Source organism: Electrophorus electricus, chromosome 21 (genome assembly GCF_013358815.1).
Source record: "Electrophorus electricus isolate fEleEle1 chromosome 21, fEleEle1.pri, whole genome shotgun sequence".
Classification (NCBI taxonomy): Eukaryota; Metazoa; Chordata; class Actinopteri; order Gymnotiformes; family Gymnotidae; genus Electrophorus; species Electrophorus electricus.
The window spans coordinates 2,271,211-2,287,179 of NC_049555.1; positions in this window are offsets into that span (position 1 = coordinate 2,271,211).

Here is a 15,969-nt window from a genome sequence, read left to right on the forward strand (position 1 = left end):
TCGTGTGGCTCTGGGAAGCATGGGGAGAAGATCGTGGCGCTCCGCGCATTCTATATCTGCTTTCTCAGTTCCCCCTCCATTATCAGACACAACTGAAATGTGTGATCCAACTCTTGTATTTCTGGCTCTCCACTCAGCAAAGCAATCACGCGCCATAAGGTTTAATTCCTGATGTATCCCTCCCAGACGGAGTGCGGAGCGAGGAAAGGAAAATCTATAAAGGAACTTTATTGCTCATGGCCAGGGATGGAAAGTAATTATAGCTTTTATAAGGTTATCAATTCCACTGACCTAATTTCTATTGATCGGGCGGCGGAACATTTTACACCCCGGACAGATAATAGGCAGGAGGTTTGGTGTGTGTGTATGGGGGGGGGGGGGTTGGGATGGTGAAGGATGGAGCGATTGCCATGAGAAAGAAATAAAGGACAACACAGCACTTTTCCGAGACTGCGACTTATTGCAGTGCTACAAACCCTGACCATCACTGACCCCAGAACAGATGCTAAACATCGTTTCTTCTTAGAATCAGTGATATCTCAATTAAGATCCTGCAACGTGCGCATTTATGTGCTTTTTTTTAAAACTCCACCTCATAAATGATCAATATTCAATAAAGGTTTTTAGGACGCTCTGTTACCATCACCACCAGTCCTCAGGGAAACAGGGGGAGCACAGTAATGAAAAAAGAAATGACGTTTGTTTTGGAACACTTAACTGTGAAAACAACTGGTTTCACCGTTTCTTCTGAGACGCACCACTCAGACTAGCCCCACGGGGTGTTCGTTTCCGAACGGTTGGAACGTTTTAACTAGAAAGGATTGTTAGATAGAACAGAGTATAGAAGATCCTTCCGATTTCTGTGAATTTGCTGCTTAAATAAAAAAGAGAATTCCCAGTGCTGTCACAGAACCAACGCCGAGAAATAACGCTGTTATGAACACGCTGCCAGTCCAGTTTCTTCATTTCGCGTTGAGTACACCTTCTCCAGACCACCGACATCACTGTCGGTGATATTTACCTGCTTGTGTATAGACAGATACTGTTACATAGTTAATAGTATAATACTTTTCTTTTATCTTAGTAATATTTTAGATATCTATTTATTTTGGCCTACCCTTGCTTGGTTACTGACGCTTACACTTGCATGAACATAGCCATAGCTTGAAACCTTGTGCGATTACTTAAAAGCAAAGGCTGACGACACACTTGGTGAACGTCTGCGTGTTCATTAAAGTGGTAATTCGGAGCACGGGCCTTGAACAGCAAGCCGGCTCACATTTCTGGGTCCAGTCAGAACCCGTGGTGCTATTTCTTCTCCTGCCGTGCAAGGACAGGCTTTGCCCTATGATTCAGCGAAATGTTTCCTCCCGGGCCCGAGACAGCACGCGGCCGGAGCCTCGCGCGTGTCATTGCCCTCATCACCCCTCGTCCGCGGGATCAATACGGTTTGACGCGCTGTCAGCGAAGACGCGGCGCGCGAACTGACAGCTCTGTTTGTTTATTGCTTTTAGCGACCGCGTGCGAGGCTCGCTCTCCCCAAACCTGCCATTTGGACGGCCCCCGGAGTCGCGCGAATGAAAACGAGCCCCTGGCCCGGCCGTCTCGTGCCGCGATCGTTTTTCATCTGCGGATAGAAAAGAAAAAAAACCTCATGAGATTGGAGCCGTTAAAGGGATCTGGCGCAGTTATCTGACGTGTGCTGCTGTTTGAAACCTGCTGAATGGAACCAACATTACTTTAATTAAAGACAGAGACACACACACACACACACACACACACACACACACACACACACACAGAGAGAGAGAGAATTAAGAAAAATGAATCAGAGAAACACAACTTTCTTTTGATTGTTTCTCGGCAGATACGATCTAAAGCACATGCAACAACGTCGGCAACACTTCTGGACAACCCTGCGCCGAGGAATTTGCGTAGATGTTTGTGTAAAGTTTTGCGCAGACTGGGTCTTGCAATCTGACTAACTTAGTGCTGCTAAACCTATTCCACACACGTGAAATGAAATAATATTGCTGGGATATCTAAATCTGAATCCAATTCAGATTTTACCTTTTCATTACCCCCCCCCCCCCCCCCCCCCCCCCCCCCCAAAAAAAAGAAAAGAAAAGAAACGAAACGAAAGGAAGGAAGAGAGCCGTTATTCTCCTCACTGTTTCCCAGGTGTGGGGTACCAGGGAGCCGTTATTCTCCTCACTGTTTCCCAGGTGTGGGGTACCAGGGAGCCGTTATTCTCCTCACTGTTTCCCAGGTGTGGGGTACCAGGGAACCGAGGAATTTGCGTAGATGTTTGTGTAAAGTTTTGCGCAGACTGGGTCTTGCAATCTGACTAACTTAGTGCTGCTAAACCTATTCCACACACGTGAAATGAAATAATATTGCTGGGATATCTAAATCTGAATCCAATTCAGATTTTACCTTTTCATTACCCCCCCCCCCCAAAAAAAAGAAAAGAAACGAAACGAAAGGAAGGAAGAGAGCCGTTATTCTCCTCACTGTTTCCCAGGTGTGGGGTACCAGGGAGCCGTTATTCTCCTCACTGTTTCCCAGGTGTGGGGTACCAGGGAGCCGTTATTCTCCTCACTGTTTCCCAGGTGTGGGGTACCAGGGAGCCATTATTCTCCTCACTGTTTCCCAGGTGTGGGGTACCAGGGAACCGTTATTCTCCTCACTGTTTCCCAGGTGTGGGGTATCAGGGAGCTGTTATTCTCCTCACTGTTTCCCAGGTGTGGGGTACAAGGGAGCCATTATTCTCCTCACTGTTTCCCAGGTGTGGGGTACCAGGGAGCCATTATTCTCCTCACTGTTTCCCAGGTGTGGGGTACCAGGGAGCCATTATTCTCCTCACTGTTTCCCAGGTGTGGGGTACCAGGGAGCCATTATTCTCCTCACTGTTTTCCAGGTGTGGGGTACAAGGGAGCCGTTATTCTCCTCACTGTTTTCCAGGTGTAGGGTACAAGGGAGCCATTATTCTCCTCACTGTTTCCCAGGTGTGGGGGAACACCTTAAATGTTATGGCATGTACGGTGTGTACAGACATACTTCTAAAATGTATAATGCATGACTTGGAGTGGGTCAACATACTTGTTACTGCTTTTCCACACCATACATAAGGAGTATACTGGACAAAAACTGGGTGATAGAGAAATCCTGAGCATATTTGGATTGAGCATGAAAACATTTATAATTAGCAGGTACTTAACAGTAATTAACAGGAAACCGAATAATCATTGACCAGTGATATTAGAGATGGGCATTATTGCATGCTGGAACATCCTAATGGCTAATCCTAATGGACCATAAATACAAATGGGAGGGGCGTGGCTCCTAATGGCTGGACCATAGCTACTAATGGGATGGGAGTGGCTCCTAATGGCTGGACCATAGCTACTAATGAGTGGGGTGTTGCTCCTAATGGCTGGACCATAGCTACTAATGGGACAGGCGTGGCTCCTAATAGGTGCACCATAGCTACTAATGGGATGGGCGTGGCTCCTAATGGCTGGACTATAGCTACTAATGAGTGGGGCATTGCTCCTAATGGCTGGACCATAGTTACTAATAGGATGGGCGTGGCTCCTAATGGCTGGACTATAGCTACTAATGAGTGGGGCATTGCTCCTAATGGCTGGACCATAGCTACTAATAGGATGGGCGTGGCTCCTAATGGCTGGACCATAGCTATTAATGAGTGGGGCATTGCTCCTAATGGCTGGATCATAGCTACTAATGGGACGGGCGTGGCTCCTAATGGCTGGACCATAGCTACTAATGAGTGGGGCATTGCTCCTAATGGCTGTACCATAACTACAAATGGGAGGGGCATAACTTGGCATGTACTTTCCAATAGCCTGTAGCTAGAGTGAGTTCTGCAGGCCTTTGGAAGCCTGCATCCTTTGGTGGGTCATAATGCAATAAGAGTTCTCTAAGGTAGTGAGGGGCAAGACCATTCAGATTTTTGTAGGTCATTAGAAGTATTTTATAATCAATATGAAATTTTACTGGGAGCTAAAGTAGCTAAGATAGAAGTGATGTTATCAAATTTTCTAGTTCTAATAAAAACTCTGGCTGCTGCATTTTGAGCTAGCTGGAGCTTGTTTAGGCTCTTAATGGTACAGCCAGATTGTAACGTTGCTGCTGGCTCGAGTGCCAATGGGCATAGAGCAGGACGCGCAGACTCCTTCAACAGTGACGTACATTTATTAACATAGAACATATACTATAACAATGGTACTCGCACACAACATTAACAACAGACATGACTTATACATTTAACTACAGTAAGATTTAATATTGGCTACATAAATGTTTTACATACATAAGCAAACAAACAATGATCAACACAATGCACACACTAGCAGAGATTTAAATAGATAGACAAAATACAAGACGTTAAACCCCGTGCAGGTGTGTGCTATCACAGCGGGTGCGGGTACAAATAAGGGTGAACCCCCTTGCACGCAGCAGGCCAGACCATGTGACTCGTGGGGGGGGGGAGCGTCCCGTGACACAGATAGTAAAACAATACAGTAGTGCAAACTTGAAGTGATAATTGCATGGACCAGCTTTTATGCATCATGTGAGGAGAGCAGGTTCCTCTTCTTTGCAATGTTCCTGAGGTAGAGAAAGGCAGTCCTAGAAATATTATTTACATGAGCTTTGAGCAAGAGACTGGGATCCATAATAATGCCAAGATCTTTAACTGTTAGAGAAGATGTGATTGGAAGACCATTGAGGTTCATAGAGTAATTAGAGAGTGGGGACCTCGCTGTCTCTGTGTCTAATAGAACACCTCTGTTTTGTCAGGATTAAGTGAGAGAAAGCTTCTCAACATCCAGTGTCTGGTGTCCTTTATGCATTCCTCAATAATACTAAGCTGATGTATGTCCTCTTGTTTGGCTGTGACATATAGCTGAGTATCATCAGTGTAGCAGTGGAAACTAGCACAGTGTTTACGTATAACGTCACCTAGAGGTAGCATATATAAAGAAAAAAGAAAACGCTCTAGAACAGATCCTTGTGGGACACCATAGCTAACCTTGTTGTATGATGATTCTCCATTTATTTTAACAAACTGGTAGCGACTAGCTAGATAAGATTTAAACCAGGAAAGGGTTATTCCCCTTATCCCAACAACATTTTTTGAGTCTATCTAGTAAAATGTTGTGATCTATAGTGTCAAATGCTGCACTCAGATTAAGCAGTATAAGTAAGTATGTACGTAAGTAAACTTTATTTATATAGCGCTTTTTACAACAGATGATGTCACAAAGCAGCTTTGTACCTGTCCAAGTCCAAGCCCCCAGTGAGCAAGCCAAGGCCAACAGTGCCGAGGAAAAACTCCCTTGAGCACGAGGAAGAAACCTTGAGAGGAAGCAAGATGGGGTGTCTTCGTCTGCCTGAGCAAAGCAAAGAGACATAACCCTGGTTAGAAGCCAATCACAGGTCATTAATTACGTTAATTAATGCTGTCTCCATATTATCATTAGGCCTAAACCCCGACCATCAATTTCATGTATCTGGTTCTGATTCAGGTATGAGCTTAGGTGCTGAGCTTCAGCTTTTTCTAAAATATAAATGGAAGGTTTGACATGAGCCTATACTTTGACAGCTACAGTTCAATTTCTTTGTTAAGTGGTCTGAGTACTCTTAATTTTAATGATTTAGGAATGTATCCAAGGTTCAAGGAGGCGATTATCACATTTATTACAGGTTTCCTTAAGAAAATGTGTGGGCAATGAATCTAGTAAGCAAGTGGAGGATTTTGAGTGTGAGATCAGAGATGTGAGTTCTGGCTATTGAATAGGTGTGAAGGATTCTAGTGTCTTTTTTGACTTGGTTGTTCTGATCTCTAAGTAGCTGCACAATGTCACATTGATATTCTTAATGTTATCTTTAATGTGCTTATTTTTTTTATTAAAGAAATTCATGAACTCATTACTACTATGTAAAGTTGTAATCTGAGCATTGGTGTCAGTTTTATTCCTAGTTAGATGTGCAATTGTACTAAATAGAAATCTGGGATTACTTTTGTTATTTTCTATTAGGGTTGAGAGATGAGCTGTTCGAGTGGTAATAAGTGCCTTTCTATACGTGAGAAGGATCTCCTTCCATGCAAGCTGGAAGACTACAAGCTTAGTGTTGTGCCAATTACGTTCTATTTTTGCTTGCGAATGTGATCATTATACCAAGCAACAAATCTTTTGTCCATAATTTTTTTATTCTTATGTGGAGCAACATCAGTGAGTCTGCAGCTGTAACGGTGAGCGGTAAGAAAGTGGACGCATGTGCAGAGAGGACCAAGATTTATTCAGGGCAAATCCAGAATCAGAGTCGATAGAACGGTCCAGGGTGATGGAGCCAACACGGAGAATACGGGGATCCATGACTAAACAAACACAAGAGTACTCAAAAGCAAACAGTGGAATCAGGCTATAACAAAAGACTAGGGAAAACTCGGGGCTAAGGCTAGGAGAACAAACAAACAGAATGATTCAAAATATACATACATGGAGTCAAGAAACAAGCACAGCCACATAGACACATTCAAAAAACAGCCCAGACCAAGGCACACAACAGGGTTTAAATACATGAACCAAGGGTAGAAACAAGGGACAGGTGCAAGCAATCAAACGAGCGGCAGAGAAACCGAAACTAAGGCATGGATCCAAAACACACAAGACAATGAAACCACGGAAGCTGGAACCGGGCAGGGACTAATCATGACAGCAGCGGAATACTGATTCTAAGCATTCGGTCATTTGATCAAGTTCTGTGGGGTTTGAGGGTATCCTAGTCGCAAATGATAAGTGTGGGAGACTCGCAATAAATCTAGATGCAGTGGCTGACGTGATCGTGCATCTGGTGTGGTAGCGAGGCGATGTTACTCTGTTGTGGCTTATATGTAGTTCAAATGAAATGAGGGAATGATCTGAGATGGCATCAGACTGGGGTAGTATGACTACATTCTCTATGTCTACACCATATGTCAGGACTAAGTCAAGCGTATTTCCACCAGAGTGTGTTGGTTATCTTATACATTGGGAGAAACGAATTGATTCCCATATAGAACTAAAGGCGGATCTCAGAAGGTCTTGAGCACTATCAAAATGAATATTGAAATCACCAGCAATAAAGGCTCTTTCTACTAGAGTGACTAGATTAGAGAGGAAATCTGCAAACTCATTAAGGATTCTGAATAGGGTCCTGGTGACCAGTAGATGCCAATTACTGGAAGAGGCTGGGTGGGTTTCTTATCGCTGGCTACATCATTTATGTGAGAAAAATAATTTAAAAGACTCAAAATCCTAACCAGCTTTCCTGTTTATGCCTAATGTGTCAGTATAAATAACTGCAGTGCTGCCTCCATGGCCAGTTAGACGAGGGCGGTGTACATAGCTGTAGCCAGAAGGACACGCTTTGTTTAAAGTTATGTATTCATTTGGCTTGATCCAGGTTTCTGTTAGACAAAGTATATTAAATCTATGTTCTGTTAGGATTTCACTTATCATGAGTGCTTTAGATGTTAGAGATCTAACATTCAGTAAACTCAGCTTTAGATGAAAGGTGCAGGCAGTGTTCTGTAAATCAGTTACTCTAATACTAATTAGGTTATTAAGACGTGTTTTTCTTTGTTTTCTGTATTTCTGCTTAGCTCGGGGAACAGACACAGTGTCAATATGATGAACGTCGGGTGACATCACATAGCGAATAGCAGACGGTTGGTTTAGCCTCTTTGTCTGCTGCCTGGCCTCTGCTCTAGATGGTCATAGATTAACTAGGTTTGTAATAAGAGTGTGGCTTATAATACAGGAAAGGAGAGCAGCACCCTCCCTAGTAGGATGGATTCCATCGTCCCCTAAAAGGCCAGGCATGCCCTTGAATTTGGTCCACTTATCTATAAACCCCACATTGTGATGTGATCAGAGCATACTTCAGCATCGGACATCAACTGCATTAACTGCCACACCTCTTCAATATCATTTTTAGCAATAAAATGACTGGCAAAGGCATATATAACTTTTTACGTTTACAGAATATAGCTGACGCTTTTATTCAAAGCGACTTACAATTCTGACTGAACACAGCTTGAGCAACTGCGGGTTAAGGGCCTTGCTAACTACGTCTGCTGCTAGCTAACTTCACTATTTTGCGTCGCAAAATAGAGTCCCCTATAACCAGAGCTTCTCAGCGGGTGTCTTGCGGAATGTGGCAAACCTGTTGGACACGTCTTGGAATGAGAATGGGAGACGTGTGGCGCTCCCATGGGTGAGCCAAAATTTGTCTATTTCACCGTGACGTCTCCCATTCGCACTGCTGCAAGGAGTGTAGTGGTGAAGTTGAGGGATTGTTAACTTCCCCTATGGCATCCAGAGCTTGTGCTTCTATTCCTCCATAGGTATAACACTTTTTGAGGTCTCGATGCAATGATATGATGTTTAAGAAAAGAAGACATCAAATTCAATGACTGTAAGGACAATAAACAGCAAGGGAGTGTCTAATATTTGTAGTAGCTAAGCAATTTGACAGTCGTGCTGTTTTTGTTGTGTTTTGAGTTTGTACTCAAATTCAAACGGCATTTGAAAGTAAACAACGGCTGTGAAAATGATTGTTGCAATGATTAGGCAAGTTGTTTTTGAGGATTCATTTTATTATTGAACAACTACAGTGTTCTTGGTCAATCCAAAAATGCTAATGAACCTCAAACCTGTGTATTTAAGAAAGTTAAAGTGAGCTTTTGGCTTTCTTAGGAGAATAGCTATCTGTGCATAATTATTGAGCAACTATTAGTGTGCAGAATTATTCTTATTATCTCTCCTTTTCAATAACAGTCATAAGCCTTCCATTCTTGGAGTCTGTAAGTTTCTTAATCTGTTGACGATCAACTTTTTGTGCAGCAGCAACCACAGCCTCCCAGACACTGTTCAGAGAGCTGTACTGTTTTCCTTGACCGTAAATCTCCTGTTTAAGAAGGGCCCACACGTTCTCAGTAGGGTTTAGGTCAGGTGAGGAAGGGCGCCATGTCATTATTCTTTCATCTTTAAGGCCGTTACTGGCCAGCCACGCAGTGGAGTACTTTGATGCATGCGATGGAGCACTGGCCTGCATAAAAATCATGGTCTTGTTGAAACATGCAGACGTTTTCCTGCACCACTGCTTGAAGAAAGTGTCTTCTAAAAACTCACAGTAGATTTGAGGGTTGATTTTGAGTCCATCTTCAACCCAACTTGCTCCTCTTTAATAATGCCAGCCCATAGCAGTACCCCACCTCCATTTTGCTGGTGCCTGAGTCGAAGTGGACTTTTGTGCCTGTTACTGATCCAGCCAAGGGCCTGTCCATCTGGTCCGTCAAGATTCACGCTCGTCTTATCAGTCCAGTCTTCAGATATTTCGTCTTGACGTTTCACCTTATGTGTTCAGTGGTGGTCGGGTTTCAGCCTTCTTTACCCTGGCCGTGTCTCTGAGTACTGAACACTTCTGGGCACTCCAGGGAGGTTGCAGTTCTGCAATATGACAGCACTGGAGGAGAACGGGTTCCTGGTCACATTTGATTCTTCTTTGGCAGTTAATTTGTGTCTTTTTTTCTCAACACGTTACTTGTGACCCTTTTTACTTTTTGCAATAAAATGTTTGATGGTTCTGTGATCATGCCCCAATATCTTAGCAATTTTAAGAGTGCTGTATCTCTCTGAAAGACTTTTTACAATTTTTTACTTTTCAGAGTCAGTTAAATTTATTTTTGGCCCATTTTGCCTGAGGAAAAGAAGCTGCCTAATAATTCTGCACACCTTGTTATAGGGTGTTGATCTCCCTTAGGCCACACCCTCCCTTATTACACAAATACACATCACCTGTGTAAGCATTCATGTTTATATATCTTAGAGTTGGAAAATATGCATAAAAATGATTATATAGTCAAAATACTCACTTGCCTGATTACACAGTGTAATTTGAGGGAATGACGTTCACAGTGTCAGATTTAATCTGAGGGAATGATGTTCACAGTGTAAACTTTAATCTAAGGCCATTTTCAGTGACCGTGGATAAACACTATAGCCCAAACCCCTGCTTTTCAGGGGCCATGGCAAACTGTCAAATTTAAAAGTCAAATTTATTTGTGTGGAGTTTTTTTTTTTTTTTTTTTTTTACATGTATTGTCACAGAGCAGCTTTGGAAATGCTGGGGTCCAGATCCCTAATGAGCAAGACAAACGTCCTGTTGGAATTGAGGAATAAAGCTCGGCAAGACCAAGACATCCTTCATTGGGCAGCCCATTTTGTCCATGCTTTAGTCCAGCAAATATAGTGCCCATGTAGTTAGTTCAGCACAAGTAGCAGCTTCTCCTGTGGGTCTAGAGTAGACAAACTGTCCAATTACTTGGAACTACACTAATGTGAAACGAGCGGACATGTCTGCAAATGTGAGTAATAATTTTTTAAGCAAAGGGAAATTTTTAAAAATGGGAATATTGAATTTAAGAAGTATTTGGTTTATGACCAACATCCAGTCATTTTCACTTGCCTTTGGTTGTTGCAGTGTTGCAGTTGTATTACAGCTAAACTTGGACTTGGAGTAAACCCAGTGATAATAATATAAAAAAAACATGGTGTGTTTTTATAGCAGTGCCAAGTGCCAGGCTCTTCTATATTTGTGGAATAATAAGGCTTTGATGTTAATTTCAGACATGTCTGCATTTGGGACCATATGAGAATACCGTTTCCCTACTGACGTGACCTTAAACCACAGATGGTACTGAATTCCGTGGTCTGGGAAAAACACACGGCTATTGGCTGATGGAATGTGGGATAAATTGATTTTCACATCGCCATACTGCGTTAATTTGAAATGAACGCGAGCGTACTTTCCGCAGACTGCCCAGAGCAGTTTGTTTTGGGCTTTGAATTATCATAAGGACTGCAGGACTGGAGAAAACTCATTTTAATCCACTTAGATCTGCCCTCTGGATGCCTGAGCATTCACACACACACACACACACACACACACACACACACACACACACACACACACACACACACACACACACACACACAGACTCCAGCATGATGAAAACAGATCAGACTCAAATCCACCCTTAAGCTGCTTTGCTAAATCACATTAACATGTTGGCCTATTATTTAACCGTAAATGTGTCCATCCCCATCGTCGCTCTACTCTATAACCAGATGTTATGGGGCACGACCCCGCATTGCTGTGACCACATGGAGGGCGAATGTTAGCCCCTCTAATGGCTGGGTTGATACTGCTCAGTCAGCCAGAGAGAAGAGGTGAAATCAGCATAAATAAACTCATCGAACAGTAGATTAGCTCACTTTCAGTGTATAAATAGCATCATCAAACTGACATAGTTTTTATTATAAAGATTTGTATCTTCATGAATTTTCATTATTTTTCCTCTATTATGTTTATTACGAACACGCAGGGCCCTACTAAATTCACAGGAAAAACTTTCATTTAACTGAAAATGACAAGGGTTTGCAGATTTTAGAAGACAATCGCTACATTCCCTTATCACAGCTAGCTAGCCAGCCAGGAAGGTAATATAAGCTTGCCAGGTTAGCCTGCCATGCCATGTTAGCTAAATGCTAGCTAGCATCAATTTCCGAACGTTCTTACTACTTAATCAGCTGAGTGATGTTGTCATCTTAACAGCATCAAGGAAAAAAGCGGTGAGCTCTGGCATTTAACTCTGCACTGTCCACATAAGGCATGCATCTGATAAAAAAATGTTTTACCCAGTTTTCCTGCATTTCACGAAACGTCAAATATTTCATGTGATTTCACACAAATTTCATAGCCGTGACCTTAGTATGACCTATGAATACGTGTAGCTGTTGTTGTAGGTTTCAGTAAAAAGGGGAGGAAATTAGCATAGACGATTAGCATAAACAAGCAGACGCTCACCTGCGTAAATTAAAGGCTACAATCTGAGCTGGATATGTCAGAAGGGAGAAGCAGTGGTGTACCGGGAACTGGCTGTGATGGATCAAGCAAATATAAACGAAACAAAGAAAAGAAATACAAAGAACTCAGAAGCTCAGAAGATGTTTGGCATCAAGACTGAACGTTTGAACGGACAGCGTTCAAAATGACGCAAACCAGCATCTAATCCAGTGTAGAGCTGCAAGATGAGTCATGACCACACAAGTCGATCGTTGGTCGGCCTGTGTCCCGAGGCAACATAACACCTGTTATTGTGGAGCAGGCCCTTAAGTTCCCTCAATTTTCAGGATTCAGCAAATGCTCTTATCCAGCACGACGCACACATTTATGTGTATGATGGTACACGCGGACAGAACCCACGACCTTGTCGTCTCCACCATGTTGTACAGGCTCCGCCATGGGACCAGTCCTCAGACTTCTGAACAGAACTACAAATGGTCAAGCCTGTTGAGGTTGTTCAACTTCAAACCTACGGGCGAAGCCTTGTCAAAACCCTTCAGAGCCTGGACACTGCATGGCTTTCGGTATATTACATTTTTTCATGATACGGTGTCTATTTCAAATATCGAAAACTAATGCATGCATGGCTATATGTTATATTTACATATATATTATCTGACTCTTTCTAGCTGTTGTGTTCTGGGAGACAAAGTCAGTGATTCTGACATTCTGATAACATAGCTTTCCTTCCTAAAGCAGTGAAGTAGATCAGGTTCGACTGGAGGTGGCCGTATACCTGACAGAAGGCCTCAGTCTCAAAGCTCAGACTGCCTAAGCTGCCCGTTCCATCTCATCTGAAGGGTTCGGCCCAGATCCGAAACTGATTCGGTGTGACATTTTTGATGTTGAGTCCCATCCGCAGAGATCGTGATCAAACCTTTAGCTGTCTACCCAGACGGAGCAGCAGACTGCGTTCCTGCCTATTTACACCTGAAGATGTTAATGACTGTGCTGTTTCCCGAATGGCAATAGAGAGAAAGAAAAGCTGTTTAAAGCCACCCTGCTAGGTTCATTTTCTCGTTTGGAATGGCTGCAATTTTCTGTCATGGGGTCATTCCCATTCAAACAAATCGCTGTGACCGGATTCTACTGCCTCGAGCCTTACAGCTTGGAACACGCCAGAGGACTTCATCACTTGAGAGTCTGAATAGGTCGTAAAAAGCTGCGAAATAGCCAGGTTGGCTATGATCTATTCTCTGCGCCGTCATCCATACTCATACGGAGCCTTTTTGCTGCTAAACTGTGTTTTGCATGGTTGCACTACGGAAATGGGTACAGGATAAAATATGGATCCCCTAGTGAGAGTGCTATATTGGAGTTTGTCTTTTCTCTTTGAAACTTTCCCGCTGTTGTTGACACTTTCTGGCGATCCTCAACACCAAGGGAAAGATGCAGTTCAGCTCTAATTAGAAATGGTTTTTTTTTCCCCGCTTCTGGTCCTGATCAGATCGCTGGCTTTCATCGTATGGTAATGTATCCTGGCACTTCTTATGAAAGAATGTGAAAGAATATATTTATGTCTTGTAGATGTTTACTTAGTTCTTGTCCTCGCTTGTTGTTAAATGTTGTATTAGGAGTGTAAATTACAAACTAACGTGCAGATTTTTTTTCATTTCTTGGGCGGAAAATACTTCAATCTTATCCAACATACCACAGAAATTAGATGTCGTATTTTCAGTTCCTATAAACCCCCAAACACTGTTTGATGAGTTCTGTAATGGTCTTATTGTTCTTCCCACAGAGAAGCATAACCAACATTTTATGGGAAAGATTTTTTTCTCATGCATTCATTATGGAGGTGCTTCAAAGTTCAGGATCTTTAAAAGTGTTTTAAAAGGAAGGGATCATATTAAAAGAGTAATAAAACATGAGCAGATTGAACATGTTTTGCATAAAAGGCTGTAAAAAGAGCCTGGCTCTGTGTGCAGAGAAGTCGTACGAGAGGCAGATGAAGGATACGCCGGGCTTGAAACGGAAAACACGGCGCTGCAGCAGGTATTTTTACCTGCTGCCTCGCGAAAGCTCTCTCCGTCGTGAGCCGTCTCGCTACGGCGCCGGAGAATCACAAAGATGCCACCCAGAGACCAAGCGGTTTAAGTTATCGTCACCCACACCTTATTCTCCCACACGCTTGCTTGCATGCTCCCCTGTAGATGATCTCGATCTCTCTCCTTCACACACACACACACACACACACACACACACACACACACACACACACACACACTCAGTCGTGTGCCACTTGATCATATTTGATCCAGCAGTGCAGTACATATGTTTCTTACTGAGCAGTCTTGGAGCAGCAGGGGCCCTGTTACAGCAGCTCCTGAGTGATATTTCCACTGACTTTACAGTTAGAACATTTCCTTAGAATACATCTGAAAACAAGCTGTCATCTAAAAAGCCATGCCTGCTTTTAATGACTGTAGATCGTAACATGATTAGTGACATGTTAACTACTCTTGGCTTGATGCAGATTGTTTTTTTTTTTTTTAAACCATTAATTCTAATAAAATTATTCCCGTGTGGGCTTTTGACATACAAATTGATTGTATTCACTTTGTGTCGTTATGCAAACAGGTATGCATTTTTGGAGCTGGCAGCTTTTTTTTTGCAAATTTATGTCTGAGTGAATGAGTGCTTTTAGCAGTTGGAGGTAAAACAAATAGATAGCAAATAGTCGGTGAGACTAAAATATCGCTTAGCTTTAATAACGCTGTCATCCACGCTCAGAGCTGACAGACCGCAGACTATGAAATGACAATGAAAAGTACTAGTCAGGTAACACGAGAAAGAAGGAAAATCCCATTGCAGTTGCAATTCAGAGTATGAATTCATTTTACCTCTTGAATGGCCTGCATACATGCAGATGGGCCTACTCCAGGTTTGAAGGGAATTTCAGTTAATCTCATCAGATACATGAAAGGATACTGGAGAAACCGCCTGAATGAAATTAATCATCAGTTTGATCAGTTTGATTATCTGAGGAATGCCAGAAAATCAGCACAGACAGGGACTATGGTTGCATTTGAAAAGAATTGCATTAATGAACATTAGATTGAACATTTGTGTTAGACTTTATTAAAAAAAAAAGGTGTAAAAACATTTTTTGCTATGCTCATTTTTTAATGATTGTTGAAGAAGCATATTCAAAACATATTCTTATCCACACTCATGTCATCTAGAAAAGTAATTTCTTACAGAAGAGACTAGACAATACAAACATGATAAAATGCATTAATTCATGCACAGTGCTAGGAATACTACATTAGAAGCAAGTGAGAGATTGAAAGTATGATCATTGTAATCCAGCATATCCCATTTTTCATCCATACAGTTTGGACGTTCGTGCCTAATTCCTGAACACACGCAGAGGACTTTACTTTAAACAACCTTATGCTTAAGATATATACAGTGCATTGTTCTGAATGATAAAGCCTTACAGCACTAGTCACTGTGTTTTCAAGACTATCATTGCCTGCAAAATTACCAGGTCTAATATCGTCACAGTGTTAAGATAAAGGTTGATGATTAGTGCTAAAGCTGCTTTGCATTTAGCAGGGAGCTCTATGTAAGATTTTTATTACTATTAAATGGTCATTATAAAGATATTAGTCACAAATTAAAAAAAAAAAAAGAACCATCAGTCACATTAGGCATTACTGATATTTTTATCCAATCTTTATCTGTTCTGGGGGCTCTTTGGTTTTAGCACAAACCATTTCAGCTCTTCAACTAAATTCATTACAGGACCATAAATGTGATCTGCTTGTGTAAATATTACAAGTAACCTGCCTGAAGTTGAAAGGGTAACTATGCAGACATTCAACTATGAGACGTCTAGATTATAATCAACTATATATCCTCTACAACCAGAAGCAACTTTAATTATTCAATTTTTATTGAATTTATATATTTTAAATTACATCCCTAATGTGGAAAGTACAGACAGCGGCTGAGGGTCTGTCATTAGACAAGACCTGGAGGACC